This window comes from Balaenoptera borealis (genome assembly GCF_965194805.1).
Source record: "Balaenoptera borealis genome assembly, chromosome: 10".
NCBI lineage: Eukaryota > Metazoa > Chordata > Mammalia > Artiodactyla > Balaenopteridae > Balaenoptera > Balaenoptera borealis.
The window spans coordinates 97,880,613-97,907,184 of NC_138874.1; the positions used below are offsets into that span (position 1 = coordinate 97,880,613).

At 36.0% G+C, this 26,572-nt stretch overlaps 1 protein-coding gene across 7 annotated transcripts in view; it reads right to left on the reverse strand.

Moving 5' to 3' along the window:
- LOC309636184 (uncharacterized protein) overlaps positions 1-26,572 on the reverse strand; it is a gene marked incomplete at its 5' end in the record, with an annotated part of 720,691 nt that overhangs the window by 24,069 nt on the left and 670,050 nt on the right. The window lies entirely within an intron of this gene.

Consider the following 26,572-nt stretch of genomic DNA (forward strand, 5'->3'; position numbering starts at 1 on the left):
AATGGCTATATTCCTTGTGCTGTATAATATTTCCTTGTAGCCTATTATTTTATACGTAGTAGTTTGTACCTCTTAATCCCCTATCCTTATCGTGCCCTCCCCCTTTCCCCACTGGTAACCAATAGCTTGTTCTCTATATCTGTAACTCTTCTTCTTTTTTGTTATATTCATTAGTTTATTTTTTAGATTCCACATATAAGTGATAACATATAGTATTTATCTTTCTCTGTCTGACTTATTTCAATAAATATAATACCCTCCAGGTCCATCCAAGTTGTTGTAAATGGCAAAATTTACTACCAACGGCATTTTTCACAGAACTAGAACAAAATATTTCACAATTTGTATGGAAACACAAAAGACCCCGAATAGCCAAAGCAATCTTAAGAAAGAAAAACGGACCTGGAGGAATCAGGTTCCCAGACTTCAGACTATACTACAAAGCTACAGTAATCAAGACATTATGGTACTGGCACAAAAACACAAATATATATCAATGGAACAGGATAGAAAGCCCAGAGATAAACCCACACACATATGGTCACCTTATCTTTGATATAGGAGGCAAGAATATACAATGGAGAAAAGACAGTCTCTTCAATAAGTGGTGCTGGGAAAACTGAACAGCTACATGTAGAAGAATGAAATTAGAACACTCCCTAACACCATACACAAAAATAAACTCAAAATGGATTAAAGAACAGACACTATCAAACTCTTAGAGGAAAACATAGGCAGAACACTCTATGACATAAATCACAGCAAGATCCTTTTTGACCCAACTCCTAGAGAAATGTAAGTAAAAAGAAAAATAAACAAATGGGACCTAATGAAACTTAAAAGCTTTTGCACAGCAAAGGAAACCATCGACAAGATGAAAAGACAACCCTTGGAATGGGAGAAAATATTTGCAAATGAAGCAACTGACAAAGGATTAATCTCCCAAATATACAAGCAGCTCATGCAGCTCAATATCAAAAAAACAAAAAACCCAATCCAGACTCCCCATTGCAAGAGCACCGGAATCACAACTAACTGCTGAACAATCATCGACAGGAAGACACTAGAATTCACCAAAAAAGATACCCCACATCCAGAGACAAAGGAGAAGCCACAATGAGATGGTAGGAGGGGTGCAATCAAAATAAAATCAAATCCCGTAACTGCTGGGTGGGTGACCCACAAACTGGAGAAAACTTATACCACAGAAGTCCACCCACTGGCGTGAAGGTTCTGAGCCCCGCATCAGGCTTCCCAACCTGGGGGTCTGGCAACGGGAGGAGGAATTCCTAGAGAATCAGACTTTGAAGGCTAGTGGGATTTGACTGCAGGACTTCAACAGGACTGGGGGAAACACAGCCTCCACTCTTGGAGGGCACACACAAAGTAGTGTGCACATCGGGGCCCAGGGGAAGGAGCAGTGACCCCATAGAAGACTGAACCAGACCTACCTGCTAGTGTTGGAGGGTATCCTGCAGAGGCAGGGGGTGGCTGTGTCTCACCCTGAGGACAAGGACAGTGGCAGCAGAAGTTCTGGGAAGTACTCCTTGGTGTGAGCCCTCCCAGAGTCTGCCATTAGTGCCACCAAACAGCTCGGCTAAGCTCCTGTGTTGGGTCACCTCAGGCCAAACAACCAATAGAGAGGGAGCCAGCCCCACACATCAGCATACAAGTGGATTAAACTTTTACTGAGCTCTGCCCACCAGAGAAACACCCAGCTCTACCCACCACCAGTCCCTCCCATCAGGAAACTTGCACAAGCCTCTTAGATAGCCTCATCCACCAGAGGGCAGATAGCAGAAGCAAGAAGAACTACGATCCTGTAGCCTGTGGAACAAAAAACACATTCACAGAAAGATAGACAAGATGAAAAGGCAGAGGGCTATATACCAGATGACGGAAAAAGATAAAACCCCAGAAAAACAACTAAATGAAGTGGAGATAGGCTACCTTCCAGAAAAAGAATTCAGAATAATGATAGTGAAGATGATCCAGGACCTCAGAAAAAGAATGGAGGCAAAGATAGAGAAGATGCAAGAAATGTTTAACAAATGCCTGGAAGAATTAACAAACAAACAGAGAAGAACAATACAATAACTGAAATGAAAAATACACTAGAAGGAATCAATAGCAGAATAACTGAGGCAGAAGAACAGATAAGTGACCTGGAAGACAGAATGGTGGAATTCACTGCTGTGGAACACAATAAAGAAAAAAGAATGAAAACAAATGAAGACAGCCTAAGAGACCTCTGGGGCAACATTAAACACAACAACATTCACATTATAGGGGTCCCAGAAGGAGAAGAGAGAAAGGACCCAAGAAAATATTTGAAGAGATTATAGTCAAAAACTTCCCTAACATGGGAAAGGAAATAGCTACCCAACTCCAGGAAGTGCAGAGAGTTCCATACAGGATAAACCCAAGGAGAAACATGCCAAGGCACATAGTAATCAAATTGGCAAAAATTAAAGACAAAGAAAAATTATTGAAAGCAGCAAGGGAAAAGCAACAAATAACATGTAAGGGAACTCCCGTAAGGTTAACAGCTGATTTCTCAGCAGAATCTACAAGCCAGAAGGGAGTGGCATGAAATATTTAAAGTGATGAAAGGGAAGAACCTACAACCAAGATTACTCTACCTGGCAAGGATCTCATTCAGATTCGATGGAGAAATCAAAAGCTTTACAGACAAGCAAAAGCTAAGAGAATTCAGCACCAGCAAACCAGCTCTACAACAAATGCTAAAGGAACTTCTCTAAGTGGGACACACAAGAGAAGAAAAGGACCTACAAAAACAAACCCAAAACAATTAAGAAAATTGTCACAGGAACATACATATCAATAATTACCTTAAACGTGAATGGATTAAATGCTCCAACCAAAAGACACAGGCTTGCTGAATGGATACAAAAACAAGACCCATATATATGCTGTCTACAAGAGACCCACTTCAGACCTAGGGACACATACAGACTGAAAGTGAGGGGATGGGAAAAGATATTCCTTGCAAATGGAAATCAAAAGAAAGCTGGAGTAGCAATACTCATATCAGATAAAATAGACTTTAAAGAATGTTACAAGAGACAAGGAAGGACACTACATAATGATCAAGGGATCAATCCAAGAAGAAGATATAACAATTATAAATATATATGCACCCAACATAGGAGCACCTCAATACATAAGGCAACTGCTAACAGCTCTAAAAGAGGAAATCGACAGTAACACAATAATAGTGGGGGACTTTAACACCTCACTTACACCAATGGACAGATCATCCAAACAGAAAATTAATAAGGAAATACAAGCTTTAAATGACACAATAGACCAGATAGATTTAATTGATATTTATCGGACATTCCATCCAAAAACAGCAGATTACACTTTCTTCTCAAGTGCGCACGGAACATTCTCCAGGAAAGATCACATCTTGGGTCACAAATCAAGCCTCAGTAAATTTAAGAAAATTGAAATCATATCAAGCATCTTTTCTGACCACAATGCTATGAGATGAGAAATCAGTTATAGGGGGAAAAAACGTAAAAAACACAAACACATGGAGGCTAAACAATACATTACTAAATAACCAAGCAATCACTGAAGAAATCAAAGAGGAAATCAGAAAATACGTAGAGACAAATGACAATGAAAACATAATGATCCAAAACTTATGGGATGCAGCAAAAGCAGTTCTAAGAGGGAAGTTTACAGCAATATAATCCTACCTCAAGAAACAACAAACATCTCAAATTAACAATGTAACCTTATACCTAAAGTAACTAGAGAAAGAAGAACAAACAAAACCCAAAGTTGGAAAAAAATCATAAAGATCAGAGCAGAAATAAATGAAATAGAAACAAAGAAAACAATAGCAAAGGTCAATAAAACTAAAAGCTGGTTCTTTGAGGAGTTAAAATTGATAAACCATGAGCCAAACTCATCAAGAAAAAGAGGGAGAGGACTCATATAAATAAAATTAGAAATGAAAAAGGAGTAGTTACAACAGACACCACAGAAATACAAAGCCTCCTAAGAGACTACTGCAAGCAACTCTATGTCAGTAAAATGGACAACCTGTAAGAAATGGACACATTCTTAGAAAGGTATAAACTTCCAAGACTGAACCACGAAGAAATAGAAAATACGAACAGACCAATCACAAGTAATGAAATTGAAACTGTGATTAAAAATCTTCCAACAAACAGAAGTCCAGGACCAGATGGCTTCACAGGTGAATTCTATCAAACATTTAGAGAAGAGCTAACACCCATCCTTCTCAAACTCTTCCAAAAATTGCAGAGGAAAGAACACTCTCAAACTCACTCTATGAAGCCACCATCACCCTGATACCAAAACCAGACAAAGATACTACAAAAAAAAGAAAATTACAGACCAGTATCACTGATGAATATAGATGCAAAAATCCTCAACAAAATACTAGCAAACAAAATCCAACAATACATTAAAGGATCATACACCATGATCAAGTGGGATTTATACCACAGATGCAAAGATTCTTCAATATATGCAAATCACTCAATGTGATACACCATATTAACAAATTGAAGAATAAAAACCATATGATCAGCTCAATATATGCAGAAAAAGCTTTTGACAAAATTCAACACCGATTTATGATAAAAACTCTCCAGAAAGTGGGCATAGAGGGAACCTACCTCAACATAATAAAGGCCATATACAACAAACTCACAGCAAACATCATTCTCAATCGTGAAAAACTGAACGCATTTGCTCTAACATCAGGAACAAGACAAGGATGTCCACTCTCACCACTATTATTCAACACAGGTTGGAAGTTGTAGCCAAGGCAATCAGAGAAGAAAAAGAACTAAAAGGAATACAAACTGGATAAGAAGAAGTAAAACTGTCACTGTTTGCAGATGACATGATACTATACATATAGAATCCTAAAGATGCCACCAGACAACTTCTAGAGCTACTCAATGAATTTGATAAAGTTGCAGGATACAAAATTAATGCACAGAAATCTCTTGCATTCCTATACACTAATGATGAAAAATCTGAAAAAGAAATTAAGGAAAGAGTCCCATTTCCCATTGCAACAAAAAGAATAAAATACCTATGAATAAACCTACCTAGGGAGACAAAAAACCTGTATGCAGAAAACTATAAGACACTGATGAAAGACATTAAAGATGATACCAACAGATAGAGAGATATACCATGTTCTTGGATTGGAAGAATCAATATTGTGAAAATGACTATACTACCCAAAGCAATCTACAGATTCAATGCAATCCCTATCAAATTACCAATGTCATTTTTTACAGAACTAGAACAAAAAAATCTTAAAATTTTTATGGAGACACAAAAGACCCCAAAGAGCCAAAGCGGTCTTGAGGGAAAAAATGGGGCTGGAGGAATCAGACTCCCTGACTTCAGACTATACTACAAAGCTACAGTAATCAAGACAATAGGGTACTGGCACAAAAACAGAAATATAGATCAATGGAACAAGATAGAAAGCCCAGAGATAAACTCATACACCTATGGTCAACTAAACTATGACAAAGGAGGCAAGGATATATAATGGAGAAAAGACAGTCTCTTCAATAAGTGGTGCTGGGAAAACTGGACAGCTACATGTCAAAGAATTAAATTAGAACACTCCCTAACACCATACACAAACATCAATTGAAAATGGATTCGAATCTTTGATAAAGGAGGCAAGCATATACAGTGGAGAAAAGACAGCCTCTTCAATAAGTGGTGCTGGGAAAACTGGACAGCTACATGTCAAAGAATGAAATTAGAACACTCCCTAACACCATACACAAAAATAAACTCAAAATGGATTAAAGACCTAAATGTAAGGCCAGACACTATCAAACTCTTAGAGGAAAACATAGGCAGAACAGTCTATGACATAAATCACAGCAAGATCCTTTTTGACCCAACTCCTAGAGAAATGGAAATAAAAACACAAATAAACAAATGGGACCTAATGAAACTTAAATCTTTTGCACAGCAAAGGAAACCATAAACAAGACCAAAAGACAACCCTCAGAATGTGAGAAAATATTTTCAAATGAAGCAACTGACAAAGGATTAATCTCCAAGATTTACAAGCAGCTCATGCAGCTCAATAACAAAAAAACAAACAACCCAATCCAAAAATGGGCAGAAGACCTAAATAGACATTTCTCCAAAGAAGATATACAGATTGCCAACAGACACATGAAAGAATGCTCAACATCATTAATCATTAGAGAAATGCAAATCAAAACTACAATGAGATATCATCTCACACCAGTCGGAATGGCCATCATCAAAAAATCTAGAAACAATAAATGCTGGAGAGGGTGTGGAGAAAAGGGAACCCTCTTGCACTATTGGTGGGAATGTAAATTGATACAGCCACTATGGAGAACAGTATGGAGGTTCCTTAAAAAACTAAAAATAGAATTACCATATGACCCAGCAATCCCACTACTGGGCATATACCCACAGAAAACCATAATTCAAAAAGAGTCATGTACCAAAATGTTCATTGCAGCTCTATTTACAATAGCCAGGACATGGAAGCAATGTAAGTGTCCATCATCGGATGAATGGATAAAGAAGATGTGGCACATATATACAATGGAATATTACTCAGCCATAGAAAGAAATGAAATGGAGGTATTTGTAGTGAGGTGGATGGAGTTAGAGTCTGTCATACAGAGTGAAGTAAGTCAGAAAGAGAAAAACAAATACAGTATGCTAACACATATATATGGAATCTAAGAAAAAAAAAAAAAGGTCATGAAGAACCTACTGGCAAGAGGGGAATAAAGACACAGACCTACTAGAGAATGGACTTGAGGGTATGGGGAGGGGGAGGGGTAAGATGTGACAGGGTGAGAGAGTGGCATGGACATATATACACTACCAAATGTAAAATAGATAGCTAGTGGGAAGCAGCCACATAGCACAGGGAGACCAGCTCAGTGCTTTGTGACCACCTAGAGGGGTGGGATAGGGAGGGTGGGAGGGAGGGAGAGGCAAGAGGGAAGAGATATGGGAACATATGTATATGTATAACTGATTCACTGTGTTATAAAGCAGAAACTAACACACCATTGTAAAGCAATTATACTCCAATAAAGATGTTAAAAAAAAAATGGATTTGAGACCTAAATGTAAGAGCAGACACTATAAAACTCTTAGAGGAAAACATAGGAAGAACACTCTTTGACATAAATCACAGCAAGATCTTTTTTGATCCACCTCCTAGAGTAATGGAAATAAAAACAAAAATAAACAAATGGGACCTAATGAAACGTAAAGGTTTTTGCACAGCAAAGGAATCTACAAAGAAGACGAAATAACAGCCCTCATAATGGGAGAAAATATTTGCAAACGAATCAATGGAGAAACAGCTCATGCAGCTCAATATTAAAAAAAACACACAACCCAATCCAAAAATGGGCAGAAGACCTAAATAGACATTTCTCCAAAGAAGACATACAGATGGCCAAGAAGCACATGAAAAGCTGCTCAACATCACTAATTATTAGAGAAATCCAAATCAAAACTACAATGAGGTATCACCTCACACTAGTCAGAATGGTCATCATCAAAAAATCTACAAACAAACGCTGGAGAGGGTGTGGAGAAAAGGGAAGCCTCTTGCACTGTTGGTGGAAATGTAAATTGATACAGCCACTATGGAGAACAGTATGGAGGTTCCTAAAAAACTAAAAATAGAATTACCATATGACCCAGCAATCCCACTACTGGGCATATACCCAGAAAAAACCATAATTCAAAAAGAGACGTGCACCCCAATGTTCATTGCAGCACTATTTACAATAGCCAGGTCATGGAAGCAACCTAAATGCCCATCAACAGATGAATGGTTAAAGATGATGTGGTATAGACATATACAATGGAATATTACTCAGCCATAAAAAGGAACGAAGTTGGGTCATTTGTAGAGATGTGGATGGATGTAGGGACTGTCATATAGAGTGAAGTCAGAAAGAGAAAAACAAATATTGTATATTAATGCATATATGTGGAACCTAGAAAAATGGTACAGATGAACCGGTTTGCAGGGCAGAAATTGAGACACAGATGTAGAGAACAAAAGTATCAACCCCAAGGGGGGAAAGTGGTGTGTGTGTGGGGGGTGGTGGTGGTGTGATGAATTGGGAGATTGAGATTGACATGTCTACACTAATATGTATAAAATGGATAACTAATAAGAACCTGCTGTGTAAAAAAATAAATAAAATAAAATTCAAAAATTCAAAAAAAAAAAAACCCAATCCAAAAATGGGTGGAAGACCTAAACACACATTTCTCCAAAGAAGATATACAGATTGCCAACAAACACATGAAAGTATGCTCAGCATCACTAATCATTAGAGAAATGCAAATCAAAACCACAAAGAGGTATCACCTCACACTAGTCAGAATGGTCATCACCAAGAAATCTACAAACAATAAATGCTGGAGAGGGTGTGGAGAAAAGGGAACCCTCTTGCACTGTTGGTGGGAATGTAAATTGATACAGCCACTATGGAGAACAGTATGGAAGTCCCTTAAAAAACTAACAATAGAACTACCGTATGACCCAGCAATCCGACTACTGTGCATATACCCTGAAAAACCATAATTCAAAAGGACACATGTACCACAATGTTCATTGCAGCACTATTTACAATAGCCAGGACATGGAAGCAACCTAAGTGTCCATAGACAAATGAATGGATAAAGAAGATGTGGCACATACATACAATGGAATATTACTCAGCCATAAAAAGAAACAAAATTGAGTTATTTGTAGTGAGGTAGATGGACGTTGAGTCTGTCATACAGAGTGAAGAAAATCAGAAAAAGAAAAACAAATACCATATGCTAATACATATATACGGAATCTAAAAAAAAAATGGTTCTGATGAACCTAGCAGCAGGACAGGAATAAAGACGCAGACATAGAGAATGGATTTGAGGACATGGGGAGGGAGAAGGGTAAGCTGGGACGAAATGAGAGAGTAGCATTTACATATATACACTACCAAATGTAAAATAGATAGCGAGTGGGAAGCAGCTGCACAGCACAGGGAGATCAGCTCGGTGCTTTGTGACCACCTAGAGTGGTGGCATAGGAAGTGTGGGAGGGAGGTGAAAGAGGGAGGGGATATATGTATACATATAGCTGATTCACTTTGTTATACAGCAGAAACTAACACAACTTTGTAAAGCAATTATACAATAACGATGTTAAAAAAAATAATAAGGGGAATCCAAATTGGAAAAAAGTAATACTGTCACTGTTTGCAGGTGAAATGATCTTATACATAGAAAATCCTAGAGATGCCAACAAAAATCTAGTAGAGTTCATCAATGAATTTAGTAAAGTTGTAGGATACAAAATTAATGTGTGATGGTCCTTTATTAACTGCTATGATTCAGAAATAAAGAATTTCATAGTTTAGTCTGAGATAAACTGGGAAAATTAAAGAAGTTTCTTCCCTGTCATATTTCTCAGAATCTCTGCTATACTGATGTGAAAGCCAAATCTCTAAAAAGAAACAGAGAATACAGCATTTTTGAAACATTTGACTACATAACTGGTTTTTTATGATGCATTTTACAAAACTTATTTTGGGAAACATTGTTCTAATCCAACTCTATTATTTTACAAGAGAGGAAACTAGAGAGGTAGAGAGGTGTACAGAGGTAAAATTATTACCCAAGAATAAACAGCTTGGTAAGGGAAATTAAGCTAGAGAGATGGGAGAGAGATCCTGTAATATAAATTTTCCCAAAAAAGGTGAATACAGATAGGTACTATTTTAGAGCCTGTATAATGCTAATAAAACACATGTATTCTCCAGAAAACTATTTAGGGAAATATGTAACATATATATATATATGTATTTCACACTTCTAAAAGCATCCGTTATCATTAGACAGTATGCAGAAGTCACACAATTTTATTTCAGCAGCAATAATACCACTCATGCATTAAATACCTATTAGACATCTGGTTTACCAACAAGAGCTTAACTTCACTAACATTATCCACATATAGAAATGCTCTGATAATAATATGCTGGAATGTGTTAATACATACTTCATAGACCCATGGATGGACCCATGTAATTAAGGAGGATAGGATTTTCAACATTATTTAGACTAACCCTCTCATTTTGAGTAAACTGAGGCCCAGGTAGAACAAATAGCAAAGTCAAACACCTGGCTTTTGGCAGCCATGACCCAAGAGCCTGTATTTCCGTAGCACAGTGTTTTCAGTCTTACATGAGCATGTGTAACCATGCCAAGTTTCTGGAGCTGGCTCATGGAGTACCCCATTCTATTCTCATTTAAACTTCTATTTGGGTTTATAGGCTAGAGAATAATTATGAAACAAACTGATTTGTCATTCCTGGGTGAACAGTTCTCCTGTTCAGGTAAAACAAAATAAGGACATGCTTTCGCCTCTGAGAAGTATGAGCTGCTTCATGCATGCAGGATTCATTAGCCATGCTTTCCCTTGTTTAGAGTTACCTGTTTTATTTAGAGATGCACACTCTTTTCAAGGAGAAGAAAAGCCTTTCTTTCTTGTCTATAAATGTCATCTGTGCTGCAAAGCATTAATAAGAACAGTGAACGGAAGAAATGTGATCGTCTTTCAGGGGAAAAAATACTTCTCTTGAAATACATAATGGAAAGAAGAAGGTACAACTTGCTATTCTTTTCCTGTTTGTTGTTTGTTACTGGGTAGACTCTGTCATTACAAATGCTCTGGCATCTCATCACTTATGTCAGAAGCAGTCATTTAATTTTATTGTTTCTCTTTAGGCTTGAACACTGGACATCTGGGTTTCCAACTTTGTAGTCCACAAAACTCCCACCCAGTCACAGAAACGCCCAACACCTACACATCTAACTCCAAATTCTTCTCTGTGTGAGGTTCTTCTTGGAGCTTAGTATTTCCATCTTTTCTAGTAGCCTTAGGTTTGTGTCACTCTCCTGTAACCATGGGCCTTGAACTGTCATGCCAAACCAAGCCTTCCTAGCTGTTCATCTTGGGACAAGTTCCCCAATTTTACAAAGTTTTGTGCTTTACATTTAAACAAAAGACAATCCCCTCTATCACCCAGAGTTATTTAAAGATTAGTTATAATAAAGCATATAACACATGTAGAATAGGCCCTGGTTCTGAAATCTCCTCCTGTACCACATTCATGGGGTGAGGAAAAGGAACACTGGAGTCTGGATTCTCAGTTTCTGCAGCATTTGTACCTTTCTGAAGATTACATCTCCATTCCTCTATCCAAAGCAAGGAGATGAGTAGTGAAGCAGCTTAGTAGAGAGGTTGAATTGAGACTATTAAAATGAGAAAGAAAGGAAAAGTTTATTCAGGCCTTAGAAACACAGGTCAAGACTTTAGGACAGTGTCAGAAGATGTTAGAACACACTGTGGGCTCTCTATTGTCTTTGTAAACCAAAGCTACTTTCAGCCCAAGCACTCCAGAGGTAAAGGGCCCGGTAATCCCTCAGCCTCATAATAATCAGCTGCACCTGCCTTGTAACACTGTGCTAGGCCTTTATGGAGGGCAGGATGGTGGAGTAGAGCACCCAGTGGATTCAGTTCTGACACATAGGAGGTGGTGGCTTTTCCTAAGGCAGTTACCTTCTTATACTTCTTTACACAAGTGTTAATAATTGTACACATTTATGTGTCTGTATTACTTACAGGTTATTGGGTACTTACCATGTGCTTGTCTCTTTAAGTTCTTTATACTATTATCTCATTTAATTCTCATGCTCACTCTGTGATGTAGGCACTTAGTATTATCCATTATGCATGGGCATAAGAAATGTATTACAAAAGGAAAAGAATGGTTACTCGAGACCAACTGAACCAAAATGACGGTTTTGCTAGGAGTTAGCCTTGTTGCAAGCCATGCAATTTCCAGAGAGCTAGCTGGAGAGTCTAACCCTCCCCTGCTCTGACACACCATCAACATCACCAGTAGAGACTCTGAACTGGTGCCCACAGAGCCACAGGTTGTAAAGAGCCAAACAGCTTAATGTGGAGATGACTCCTGGTCCCATAGAACATAAGGCCACCAGAACAGGAAGGCAGCCAGGGTATAAAAGAGGTACGTTCTTATTACAGGTTCCAGGCCTTAATGGCCTTTGTTCTTTCCCTCATCAGCTATGTGACCTTGTAGAGTTTCATAACGTCCATGAACCTCAGATTCATCATCTATAAAATGGGAATAATGAAGTCTGTCATAGCTCAGTGAGGATGACTTAAGATAACACATACAATATATTTCTTGGTGTGGTGCCTGGCAACAAAGTAAGCTTTAAATAGATGGTTAACTCTCAGAATTATTACTATTATTAGTTGTAGTAGGGTTGGTATTCTACTAAAATATGAAGAATTACTTGGCATGTATTAAGTGCCAAAAGTATTGGTGGATACTGGCTTTTTAAAAGTTTTTATTTTTTATTCTTACAAACATAAAAAGAGATATGATAATACATACTGACCTTTTTACTATTTCAAATTGTTCTCTTGTTCCCTCTTTTATATCATGTAAGAATCAGCATAGTTATTCTAGGCTCTGATTACTGGACATTTCGGTTGACATTCCTCATCTTTGGCATCTTTATGACTTCTCAATGGAGGAGTCAGAACAAGTGTCACTTCCACTTGGTTAATGAAGTTATCTACCCAGTAAACTATCAGAAAAGGAACCAATCCCCGGATTGATTCCTCGCCACAAACTCTGGTTATGCTAATACTGACTGAATCTATTCTATTATCCACTCCCCCCAAACCTGTGAATCAACTGATCAAAAGTAGCGAGATCATCTGTAAGTACTTTCACCAATCATAAGTCATTCTTGAACAAAGGCATTCTACAGGGCTTAACACAGTGCTAGGCAATGGATGGGGGTGACACTGAACCACAATAAGGACCCTCTCTATCTACAAGCACCTTCTTGTTTCACTGTAAGGACAAGCATACCATTTATGGAGGTTATGAGTGGAAGTTATGATGGAGTATGCATGAGAACAGATATAAGTGTGTATCCATTAAGAAAATGAAGGAACATTGGAAGAATCTGGCTCTTGCGTTAGTATATGATTCTGCATGGACTAGATGTCCAACTTTGTGTAGCAGATGTTTCCTTCTCGAGTTTCAAGTTCATCAGAGAAGGCTTTGGTGTATTTCTTAGACCTAAAAGCATAAAGAGCGAGTGTAGCTGAATAAGTTTTCCTGCTTAGATCTTGTCCCAGTTTAGGAAAAAAGAGCTACATCATAAAAATAAATGAACAAAAAAGATGAATAAATAAATACATAAATAAATGAAGGTTGGAGTAAAAGTGCTAGAAGAAAAAACTAAAACAAAACTTTATTTTTTTAAGTCAAAAGCAATAGAAAGACTGTAATACTGTTTGCAGCTGGGATGCATGATTTACTTTCTGTTAGAAATTCCAGGATTTGACGTTTGGTTTGTTAAGGTGTCTGTTCTCCAATGAGCATCTATAAATCTGTGAAATATTGAAGAGTAGTGAGAAATAAACCTCTGAGAAAATACCTGTAAGATACTTGCAAGACGATACTCCATCAAGGAAAACCAACACATATTAAGGGTACAATGGGTTGAATTGTGTATCCTCCAGATCTCCTATGTTAACATTATAGTGCCCAATACTTCAGAATGTGACCTTATTTGTCAGTAGGGTTGCTGCAGATATAATTAGTTAACATGAGGTCATACCGAAGTAGGATGGGCCCCTACTCCAGTGTGAATGGTGTCCTTATGTAAAGGGGAAATTTAGATACAGAGACGCATACAGGGAGAATGCCATGTGAAGATAAAGGAGTGATGCTTCTACAAGTCAAGGGATGCCAAAGACCGCCAGCAACCCACCAGAAGCTAGAAGAGATGCACAAAACAGATTCTTATTCAAGCCCTCAGAAAGAACCAAACTTGCCTACACCTTAATCTTGCACTTTTCTAGACTCCAGAACTGTGAAAGAATACATTTTTTGTTGTTATTTAAGCCAGGCTAAATTTGTGGTTCTTTATTATGGCAGGTCTAGAAAACTAATACATAGGGGGATGGAACTTGTCAGGAATTGTTGGAAGCCACTTCTATCACTAGGTTTGTTTAAAAAGTAAATTGCTATGTGAGTAAGAAAGATGTTTGAAACCAAAAGTTCTCAAAAAGTGGAAAGTCCTGAATATTGTCAAAGCTGTCTCGCCCTCAGGATTTAGGTTTTGTTCTGGAGAAAGTTTCAGATTTTTATTTCAATTGAAAGCCTTTTTCTGATTTGTGATTTACTAAGAATCCAACAAGTAGAACTCACTGAGGAAAATTACTTTCTGAAAAGATGTATGATTCATTCATCCACATGTCTGAGCTATTTAGAGGAAATTATCTATGGGATTGTATGATCAGTTTAAAAGCTGCTGCAATTGTTTTTGTGTCAGTGTGATTTTAGGCCATGTAAGAGCATTAGTTAGTCACTTTTTCAAATATGTTTTTCTAACTCATTCCATTTTGCTAAAAATGTGATTCAATAATTATTTGACACTTTATTTGTAACTGGTCCCATAGATGAAGTTGAAATACAACCATCCCTCTTCTGCTGATTTCAAAGGCTATAATTTACCCCTAACTCCTTCATTAGGGAGTGCTGTATAGTCAAACGGAAATGTCAGGCCCAGCTATGCTTGCTAACATGTGCTGAGAGAAAAAGAGCTTTAAGCTCATTTCCTGTGAACTGCTTCTGAAAGCCTGGTTATGGCAGTTGAGTCTCTGGGATCTGTATGGATCTTAAGAAATTTCTCCAAATTTCATATGGAACTAATTTAATTCCTATAAGTTTCATAAGAAACTATTTATCTCCCTTCTACAGTGCAGTCATTAGGAGTTTATAGCCAAGAGGCTTTCTCTTAAACTAGAATAGTACTAAATATATCTAAACTTGTATCTATCAATCGATCTCATTTATCATAAACTTTAAATGTCCAAAAGAGTCATTATGAAAAAGGCAAACCAAAAGTAAAGACAGACTTCATGGAACAAATTCAGAGACTGACAGGTCAGAAAGATCAAGGGAAAAGACATGTTTTTCTTCTGATAAATATTTTTAGACATCCTTTAAGCTAAGAGGCATTTTGACTATGTGGGACAAAAGTGGACATTTTCTCTCTTCGAAATAAGTACTTGCAGTATGGAAAATTAAAGTCCATTTACCCACATTTGCCAAACACTTTACAAAAAGGTTTGTCACAGAAGAGTGCAGGTGTTTGATACCTTATCTTTAGTATATTTCCTGACAAACAGCTATTCTTTAGTTTCCTTCTGCCCAGTATTTATTGAGGTGTATCCAAAATAATAATTTCACAGGAAAACTTACTAAAAATAATTTTAAAGATGCTTAGTGCTATAGAGTTTTATAGCAGCAAAAAAAAAAAAAAAAAAAAAACCTCTGTTAATTTGAAGACTTGAGAAATAGGCAAGTGGAGCTATTTATTTATTTATTTGTTTATATATGACTATTTTAGAGCAGTTTACAACAAAATTAAGAGGAAAGTATAGAGATCTCCCATATAGCACTACCCCAACACACGCATAACCTACCCCATTATCAACATCACACACCAGAACTGAATCTCCCTCCAACTCCCTACAACCACAAATCTTTTGATTTTCTCCATAGTTTTGCCTTTTCTAGAAAGTGGTGTGTTTGGAATCATGCATTGTGTAGTCTTCGCAGATTGTCTTGTTTCATTTAGTAATATGCATTTAAGGTTCCTGCACATCTTTTCATGGCTTGATAACTCATTTCTTTATAGCCATGAATAGTATTCCACTGCCTGGACGTACCACAGATGATTTACCCATTCATCTACTGAGGAACAGCTTGGTTGCTTCCAAGTTTCGGCAGTTATGAATAAAGCTGCTACAAACATTTGTGTGTAAGTTTCTATGTGAACATAGGTTTTCAACTTCTTTGGGTAAATATCAAGACGTATAATTGCTGGATCTTATGGAAAGAATATAGTTAATTTTGGAAGTAACTGCCAAGTTGTCTTCCAAAATGGCTGTACCATTTTACATTCTCACTAGCACCTCATGAGATTCCCAGTTCCTCCACACCCTAGCCAGCATTTGGTGTGGTCAGTATTCTGGATTTTGGCCATTCTAGTAGGTATGGTGATATTTCATTGTTGTTTTAATTTGCATTTCCCTGATGACATGTGATGTCAAGTATCCTTTCTTATGCTTATTTGCCATCTATATTACCTTCCTTGGTGAGGTATAAGTTAAGGCCTTGGCCTATTTTTTTTCTTTCTTTTTGGCCACACCACACAGCATGTGGGATCTTAGTTTCCTGACCAGTGACTGAACCCTGCCCTCAGCATTGGAAATGTGGAGTCTTAACCACTGGACCAACCGCCAGGGAAGTCCCTTGGCCTACTTTTAATTGTTTTGTTTGTTTTCTTATTGTTGAGTTTTAAGAGTTGTTTGTATATTTTGGATAAGAGTCCTTTATCAGATGTGTCTTTTTCAAATGTTTCTCCCAATCTGTGGCTTGTCTTCTCATTCTCTTGATATTCTCCTTCACAAAGCAAAGTTATTAAAATTTAATAAAATTGAGCTTATTAATTGTTTCTTTCATAGATTGTGTCTTTGGTTCGGTATCTAAAAAGGCCTCACCATACTCAAGGACATCTATGTTATCTACTATAAGTTTTATAATTTTATGTTTTAAACTTAGGTCTGTGATCCATATTGAATTAAGTTTTGTGAAGAGTGTAATGTCTATGTATAGATCCTCTTTTTTTTTTTTTTTTTTTTTGGCTTGTGGGTGTTCAGTTGTTCCAGCACAATCTGTTGAAGAATTTATCTTTGCTCCATCATATTCCTTTGCTCCTTTATCAAAAACCAGTTGACTATACTTATGGGGCTTTATTTCTGGGTACTTTGTTCTGTTCTATTGATCTATTAATCTTTTATTTCACCAATACAGTTCTGTCTTGATTACTGTAGCTTCAGGCTGGGCTTTCTTAATGAGCATTTTTCACATAATTAATGCTCAATCTCTCTGTTTACTTATGGAAATTCTAGTAAGTTTTCCCTGAGTGAAACATGTGGAGTGTTTTTTCTAGGTGTGTGTCACTTTGTCTCCTGTAGTTAAACACCCTCTTCTAGAACCTTCACTTAGACATGTGGAGAAAGTAGAAAAGAAATATCAGGCTTGAAACAAAAAAGAAGTATGAAACAAAGCAAACTCACAAATCCCCATATATGAAAACTCTGCTTTGAGTTACAGTTTTATACTATTTTTTTCTTTTCTTTGAATTGAATGAAAGATTCTTTAAGTTCTGTAGTGCTTCACAATTTTCAAAAATTTCACACGCATGATTTCATATAATCCTTAATAATCCTTTTTTATCCCCTACCCCTATATTGTCCCTCCCCCTTCCCTCTCCCCACTAGTAACTAATGGTTTGTTTTCTATATCTATGAGTATGCTTCATTTTTGTTTTATTCTTTAGTTTATTTTTTAGATTCCACATATAAGTGATATCATACAGTATTTGTTTTTCTCTGACTTCTTTCACTTAGCATAATGCCCTCCAGTCCATCCATGTTACTTGCAAATGGCAAAACTTCATACTTTTTTATGGCTGAGTAGTATTCCATTGTGTGTGTATGTATGTGTGTGTGTGTGGGTGTGTATCTCACAGCTTCTTTATCCATTCATCTGTTAATGGACACTTAGGTTGCTTCCATACCTTGGCAATTATAAATAACACTTTTATGAACACTAGGGTGCATGTATCTTTTTGAATTAGCATTTTTTGGTTTTTTTGGATATATACATAGAAGTAGAATTGCTGGGTCATATGGTACTTCTATTTTTAGTTTTTTGAGAAATCTCCATACTGTTTTCCACAGTGGCTGCACCAATATACATTCCCACCAGTAGTGTGGGTTTCCCTTTTCTCCACACTCTTGCCAACATTTGTTATTTTTGTTCTTTTTGATAATAGCCATTCCGACAGGTGTGAGGTGATATGTAATTGTGGTTTTGATTTGTGTTTCCCTGATGATGAACAACGTTGAGCATCTTTTCATGTGCCTGTAGGCCATCTGCATTTTCTATTTAGAAAAATGTCTATTCAGTTCTTCTGCCCATTTTTTAATTGGGTTGTTTTTTTTTTTGATGTTGGGTTGAATGAGCAGTTCATATATGTTGGATAGTAGCCCCTTATCAGTCATATCATTTGCAAATATCTTCTCCCATTCAGTAGCTTTTTACTGTTTTCAAAGACCTTTTAGGTTCTTTTATCTCTGATTTACAGTTTACTTTAAATTTCTACACATATAAAAGAGGAGCATCCATATGAGTTTTCTAATCAATACTGCACATAGTAATTTAGTATCTATATCTTAACATGAAGATCAACTCCAAATTCTCCATGTAATCTTCCCAAACAGCCAACATTAATCATTAAAAACACAGAACTTCAGAGGTAGAAGGGACTTTGTCCTTTTAATTGAAGCAAAACATAAACAAATCTAATAATTAGCATCACCTGGGAGAAATATATTTTCTTCCAAAATACAGGAACCTGAATTCTAGATGTACTGAATAAGAAGTTCTATTGGTGGAGCCTAGGTAAATATGAAAAGAAAATGCCCATGTAATTTACCTGAACACTCCACTCCACAATAATTAACCACTGACCAATTCCTTCATTTTTTCAAAGGCAGTATACTGAATGCTTTATCTAATATTTTTTCTCTAAGCAACCACACAAAGAAACTTAACCCAGTGTCATACTGATAGTAAATGTCAACAAGAATCTCAACACAATCTGAAGACTGAAATTTCACTCTTAGCCACCACAATATCATGCCACACTATTATATAATTTCTCCACAGATAGCATGGAGTGAGGTGAAATTGACACCCTGCCTTTTTCTTGAAACAACTATCCATAATTTTTCTAGACAGATGCATTTTTAAAGATAAAGAACATGAGATCTGGAATCATATACTTTTGAATGAAAATTTAGATCTTCCATTTTCTTATATTATCTAGATACAGTTCTTAACTTACCTGAGACTCTTCTTATTTTTGGCATTTGTTTTGTTTTTTGCTTACAAATGGGCTTAGTAATATATTAACTAGGATTTGTTTGAGGATTAAATGAGATAGCATGTGTGTAAAGTTCATAGCCCTCTGTAGCATGTAACAGTAAGTTGTTAATTTCCTTTATTCTTTTTTCTACTCTCCTTTATCATGCTCAGCAACAGTGAGCATACTTCCAATATGAGCAGAAAATTATTGTATGTTAATAGCCCCGTTGACCTACACTACTGTAGGTCTATATGTGTATACTGGGACATGTTAGTGAGCATACTTTATATATATGCTGTTCAGTTCTGCTCAGTGTGTTCACTGTGTATACTGAACATACTATATAATATGCCATGAGTAAGAGCTATGAGCTGAGCATAACATTAAGCCAGAATCAAGGAAAATCCATAGGCCTTGAAATAATTCTGTCTTCTGAGAATATAAATGTAGTCTGAGCAATTAAGCAGTATATAGTACTGAATAATGACCAGGCAATGTTGTGAACACTAAAGATCACTTTGTGGCAACACAAATGTTTTAAATTGTGACACTAATTTTGAAAGTTCTGATGCTATGATAGAAGTGAAAACCCCTACTGGGATTTTCCTCCTGCTGATTGCAATGAACGTATCTGGAAAAGAAAACCTAAAGCAATTATCTGAGGATTCTGGAAAGTAAACAAAAGGGAGTTGATTATGGAGTGGAGTTAAAACTTGGAGAAGTGACTCACACAAGGGAGAATTTCCTTTTTTTCTCTCTCTCTCTGACAGCTTTGCACCAAGTGAAGGCCCCAGGGGCTAGAAAGGATCTCTTGCAGGCAGGAATTTGAAGGAAAATCTCAAAGTAGAGGTACAAAGCAGAGAACTTCCAATTCTGTGTATGAACTTACACATCTTTCAGTCCAACCCCTAATTTGTGTATGCATGAAAGAGATACATACCAAATTAGAAAAGGCTTACTGAATTTGCAACTACTCCCATGAGTGTCAGGTTATTAAATTAGGCATGTACAGAACAAATTCAATCCAACAAATATCACAAGGGCATTGAGAACTGAGAGTTGACAATTTTTTATAGTTGTAACAGTCTACTTTTAAGTTGATAACAACTTCAATTGCATACAAAACTTCTAAACTTTTACTTCCCCCCCTCGCTTTGCTATTAGTGTCACAATTTAGGTTTTTTCATATTGTGTAGTCAATAACATATTTTTGTAGGTATAGTTTATTAATACTTTTGTTTTTAATTTTTATATTAGAATCATGTGATTTACATGCCACCATTACATTACAATACTTTGTATTTGTCTATATATTTGCCTTTACCAGTGAGTTTTATATTTTCAAATGCTTTAATGTTGCTCTTTATTATCCTTTCATTTCAAATTGAAGAACTCCCTAACATTTCTTATAAGGCAGGTCTAGAAAGTCTTTATCTCTCCTTTGTTTTTGAAGGATAGTTTTGCAGGGTATAGTCATCTTGGTTGGCAGGGATTTTTGTTTTTTTTGTTTTGGGTTTTTAAAAAAATTTTTGTTTGTTTATTTTGTTTTGTTTTTCCACTCATCACTTTGAATATATCATCCCACACCCTTTTGGCCTGTTGCAGGGAGCAGGAATTGGGGAGTTGCTATTCAATGGGAATAAATTTAAACTATATAAGATGAATAAGTTCTGGAGATCTGCCATATGACATTGTGCCTATAGTAGTTAACAGTACTGTATTATGCACTTAATATTTGATTAACAGAGTATATCTCATGTTAAGTGTTATTTCTACAAGAAAAAAATTTGAACAATTTTCATCTATATCATGCTAACTATTGAGCAGTGCTATCACAGAAACAGACACAAACCAAGACAGGAAAACCTCTCAGAACCAAAGTGAGATGTAGAACACATATTCAAATATAAGCCTAACTGCTAAACCATACTTGTGCAATCAGACACAAGAGTGGTATAGCCAGGTCTCTGAGAACTGAATTAGGATGTGAACAGTCACTCATGGAAAGTATAATGGAAATTTTATTATCTTGCATTGATGGTCTGCTACACCATCATCATTCAGGAAAAGATTATTAAAAAATTCAGACACAACAGATTTAAACTTTCATAATATCTAGCATGTAATCCAAAATTAATCAACATACTAAGAACAAGGAAAATATGGTACGGTATCAAGAGAAAATACAAAAAACAAAGGCCATCCCTGAGATGATCTAAATGTTGGAATTATGAGCCTGAGACTTTTGGACAGTTAATCTAATTTTCATTTATAGAACAGTACTTCAAACTTCATTTATAGAACAGTACTTCAAACAACCCTTTTTTCAGTGGATGAGATACTTTGATTCAAATAGACCATTTTCTAGGCAATAAATCAAACTTCAGTATATTTAAAAGGTTTGAAACCACTAAATTACTCAAAATTACTATAATAAAATTAGCAATGATATATCTGGGAAAATACCTCATAAATAATAATTACACTGCATTTCTAAATAACTAATTGGTTAAATATGAAAATTTCGTTGATATAAGAAACACTTAAGAGATGAGAAGAATGTAAATAACATCTAAGTATTATTAAAATTTTAATCAGTCTTTTTGAAAGGATTTTAGGGGTACTCACTGAAGACACAAGCCCAGTGAAAATATAACAAAACATTGGGGAAGTTTTCATACCTCTAGTTGGTGGTGGTTGAATCAGGTTTTGTTTCTTTGTTTTGGGTTTTTTTGTGTGTGTTTGTTTTGTTTTGTTTTTTTTGGTGTCATGGGAGTCAGAGAAACACTCTTGGGATATCCGGATTTAACAAAGAGCAGGAGAAACAACTCCAGTTTAGTCAAAGCTTCCTCATACTACATTTAAAATAAGTTTACACTTTATATGTAAATCCTGTTTACTGCATATAAAAAATTTTTTTGATTAATTAATTTATTTTTATTTTTGCCTGTGTTGGGTCTTCCTTGCTGCACATGGGCTTTCTCTAGTTGCAGCAAGCGGGGGGCTACTCTTTGTTGTGGCGCATGGGCTTCTCATTGTGGTGGCTTCTCTTGTTGCGGAGCATGGGCTCTAGGCACGCGGGCTTCAGTAGGTGTGGCTCATGGGCTCTAGAGTGCAGGCTCAGTAGTTGTAGCACATGGTCTTAGTTTCTCTGTGGCATGTCAGATCTTCCTGGACCAGGGCTTGAACCCATGTCCCCTGCATTGGCAGGTGGACTCTTAACCATTGCAGCACCAGGGAAGCCCTCCATAGAAAATTTGTAGCTGGTATATAGACCCCCCCCCCAAAATGACTTGCATATTAATTTGTTTATCAATACACCCAAAAGGACGTGCACAAAATTTCATTAATAGTAGATAACATAGATGGAGGTGGCAGAGTTACAGGAGAAAAAAAAAGGTATTGAAGAAGTAAAACATTATCACTTGTGTTATTTCATTTTCTTTTTTTTCCCATTTACCTTGGTATACCAATGTCTTAGAATCCAGTAACAAAGAACTAATTTATGACTAAGGATGTTAACCATTTGTCATGCAATGCAAATAAAATACCATATTTTATTGCCATCAATTTACTATGGTGTTTTGTATTTTGGTTGTGTATTAAAATATAATCGTATTGTGTTTAAAAAAATAAGTTCACATATGAGGCTCTGATAGAAGTGGAAGGTAGATACATGTGGTAAGTGGGCTCTGCCTAATTCAAGGAAACAATTCTGCAATAAACAAATTAACAATACTTAGAATACTTAATGTTTTTAAGCATTTACATGAATTGTTATTTTAGTACACATAGAAAAGGTTTTGTAGCTATGATCAGCCTCATTTTATAGATAAGTAATTTGAAGTTAAGAGAAATCATGTGGTCATAAAGTAAGCAGGTAAATTAGGATTTAAATTTATGGGTGAATAGATTAAAAAATAGGGTATATATAAACAATAGAGTATCATTTCAGCCATATAACAGAAGGAAATATTGCCACTTGCAACAACATGGATGAACCTGGAGGATATTACACTAAGTGAAGTAAGCTAGACACAGAAAGATAAGTATTTTGTGATTTTACTTACGTGTGGAATCTAAAGAAGTCTAACTCACAGAAGCAGAGAATAGAATGGTGGTTTCTAAGAATTGGGGACGAGTAGGGAGGAGAATGGGGAGACATTAGTGAAATGGTACAAACTTTCAGTTTTAAGATGAATTAGTTCCAGAGGTCTAACGTACAGCATGGTAACTATAGTTAATAATACTGTATCGTGTACTTGAAATTTGCTCAGACAGTAGATCTTAAGTGTTCTCACCACACACACAAAATGGAACTATGTGAGGTGATGGATGTGTTAATTAGCAAGATTGTAGTAAACATTTTACAATGAATACACACATCAAAACATCACATTGTACACCTTAAGTATGTACAATTTTTATTTGTCAATTATGCTTCAAAAAAGCTAGAGAAAAAAAGAAACTCAAGGCATTTGATTCAAAGTTCTGGGAACTAACCACTGTGCTATTGGGGCTCCTCATCTATAGCCTATAATATGTAAGGAATTGAGAGAGCATTTGCAGAAAAACAATACAGAGGGGGAAATGACAATGGTGAATTGAAAAAGCCACTTAGTGCCTCAATTTTCCTGCCAGCATCTGAAAGATTATCTGCCAAGGACTATATCAGATATGCAAGTGATGGCAGAACCCTTTTGAACAGTTCTTATATCCCCATATTTTTATGATTCTCCAGCAGAAGTTTACCAGTTCCCCTCCTCCAAAACAATAGTTGCCCTCTTAGGAAAAAAACAAGGAGGTGTATTTGTAACTTGAATTCTGAATGAAGGAAAATTGGCAAGTGATATTTTAAAATTCCATTTATTTCAATTTACCATCTCTGAGAGCAGAGACAGTGTTTCTTAACATTGTGGTAATAAATACACGATGTGTAATATCTCATTTTATTCAATGTATAGTTATTAAGTTCCTGCCAAGATGCAATAAAAGAAAATTAAAATGGCCAGGGGGACATAATATATGGCATTTTTTCCCTCTGAAGCATGCTTTTAAATAACGTTCAGTCAGTTCAGTGTCATCGGGCCATTTGGGGATTGCACATTGTGTTATTAATAAATTCTTTGACTGAGATGAATTGAAGTAGCAGAGCTAATGCAGGTTAGATGTATCTTTCAAAGACTGTGAAGAAACCGTTGCACATGGAAGGGAGTGGAATTCACATCATCTGATGACAAATTAACCCAAATTAACATTGTGGGTGGTAAGGATTGGGAAAAGGTCTACTCCTTGCTGCTCACTTCCTTTCTTCCCAAACTTTGTAAATACAAACAGCCAGTTTTAAGGTGCATTACCTGAAGATTGTACCGAAAGAAAGCAGGTACAGTGTCAGATTACAGTGTAGAGCCAGTGGTCATAGGCTTCCACCTCTGCCAGCAGCTTAGAAGGGTCATGATCTCAAAGAATCTATGGTCTTTAAATAGGCCTTTGTTCCTATCAACAACCCCTGCTCCTAAATATGTCCTTATAAATGCCTGGGTAGGGTACAGAATTATCCTTCTTGTAAATCCATGCTTTCCTGTGGGAAAATATAGAATAAGTGAAAATAGGATAATATACGAAGAAACAAAGAGATAACAGGGACCCTGAATTTTCTTTCAATATTTGCTAAGACTAGGAGAAGGGAAGCAGTATGAATGATGTAGGAAAGAAGCTTCATAAGGCCAGTGCTAGAAAGAAAGGGGGAAAAAAAAAAAAGAGGTATAATCTCCTAGAGAGGTCAGGTCATGTGAAAGACAGTGGGAAAGCTGATTAGCTGGAAGCAGGGGCATGTAGAGCAGGGATGTAGAGGGACTACTGCACAAATGCGAAAGCAGCTTGAGCAAGCATGGACACATTTTGCAAAGCTTTTTGAAGATATAGTATAAATATGGAAGAGGGCATATAACATACATTTGCAGCACAAGAGGTTTTAGAAACTGAACAATCCTGTACTATCAGCACTCGGCTCAAGAAACTAAATGTTATCAGTTCCCTCAGAGCCCCCTATAACCTCCATAACAGTCTTTCGCGCCAAGAATAACTGTTATCCTGAGGCTTAAGGACATGGATTGGTTTTGCCTGCTTTTGTACTTTCAGTCTAAATGCTGCATTTGGGAATTTCATTCATATTGTTGTATGTTGTTATAAATCATCAGTTTGTTTTGTTGTATAGTATTTTATTTGGCAAATGCACCACAGTATATTTATCTAATCCAATGCTGATGGGGGCTTGGGTAATTTCTTAGCCATGGATATTACAAATTGTGCTTTTATGAATATTTTAATGCAGATATTTTAGTGACACATGACACATACATGCCTTACTCTGGGTAAAACTAAGAGTAGAAAGTCTGTCTCACTTAGTATGGATAAGTTAGGTGTAACATCTATATTAGTACTTCCAAATAAGAAAAGGGCTGCACTAACTTGCAGTCACAATAGTAGTGTATGATCTTTATATATATATATATATATATATATATATATATATATATATATATATATATATATATATATATAAACTATAAAAGATTTTATATATTAAATATAAATATATTTAATATATAAAATCTTTTATAGTTTAGCAATTCTTATGTAAGAGCTGATTATAATTTTAATTTGTATTTTCCTGATGAATTAAGAAGTTGTAATTTTTTCTCAGATTTTTATTCGTCATTTGGGTATTTTCTTTTATAAAAGTGTTCAAGGTGATTTCATTTTTCTATTGAACTATCTATGTTTAATGTAATCTTACTGATTTTTTTGTGAATGACTTGCTTTTCTTTTTTTTTTCTTTTCCATTATAGTTTAATACAAAATATTGAATATAGTAGGAGCTTGTTCTTTATCTATTGTATATATAGTAGTTTGTATCTGCTAATCCTGAACTCCTAATTTATCCCTCTCCTCCTTTTTCCCTTTGGTAACCATAAATTTGTTTTCTATGTCTGTGATTCTATTTCTGTTTTGTAAAAATTTCACTTATATCAAATTTTAGATTCTGCATAAGTGATATATAATATTTGTTTTTCTTTGACTTAACATTGCTTAGTATGATAATCTCTAGGTTGCTGCAAATTTCATTATTTCATTCTCTTTTATGGCTGAGTAATATTTCAAATTATATATATATATATATATATATATATATATATATATATATATATATACACACACCACATCTTCTTTATCCATTCATCTGTCGATGGACATTGAGGTTGTTTCCATGTCTTGGCTATTGTAAATAGTGCTGCTGTGAACATTGGTGTGAGTGTATATTTTGAATTAGAGTTTTCTCCAGATACACACCCATGAATGTGTTTACTGGATCATATAGTAACTTTTTTTTTTTTTTTAA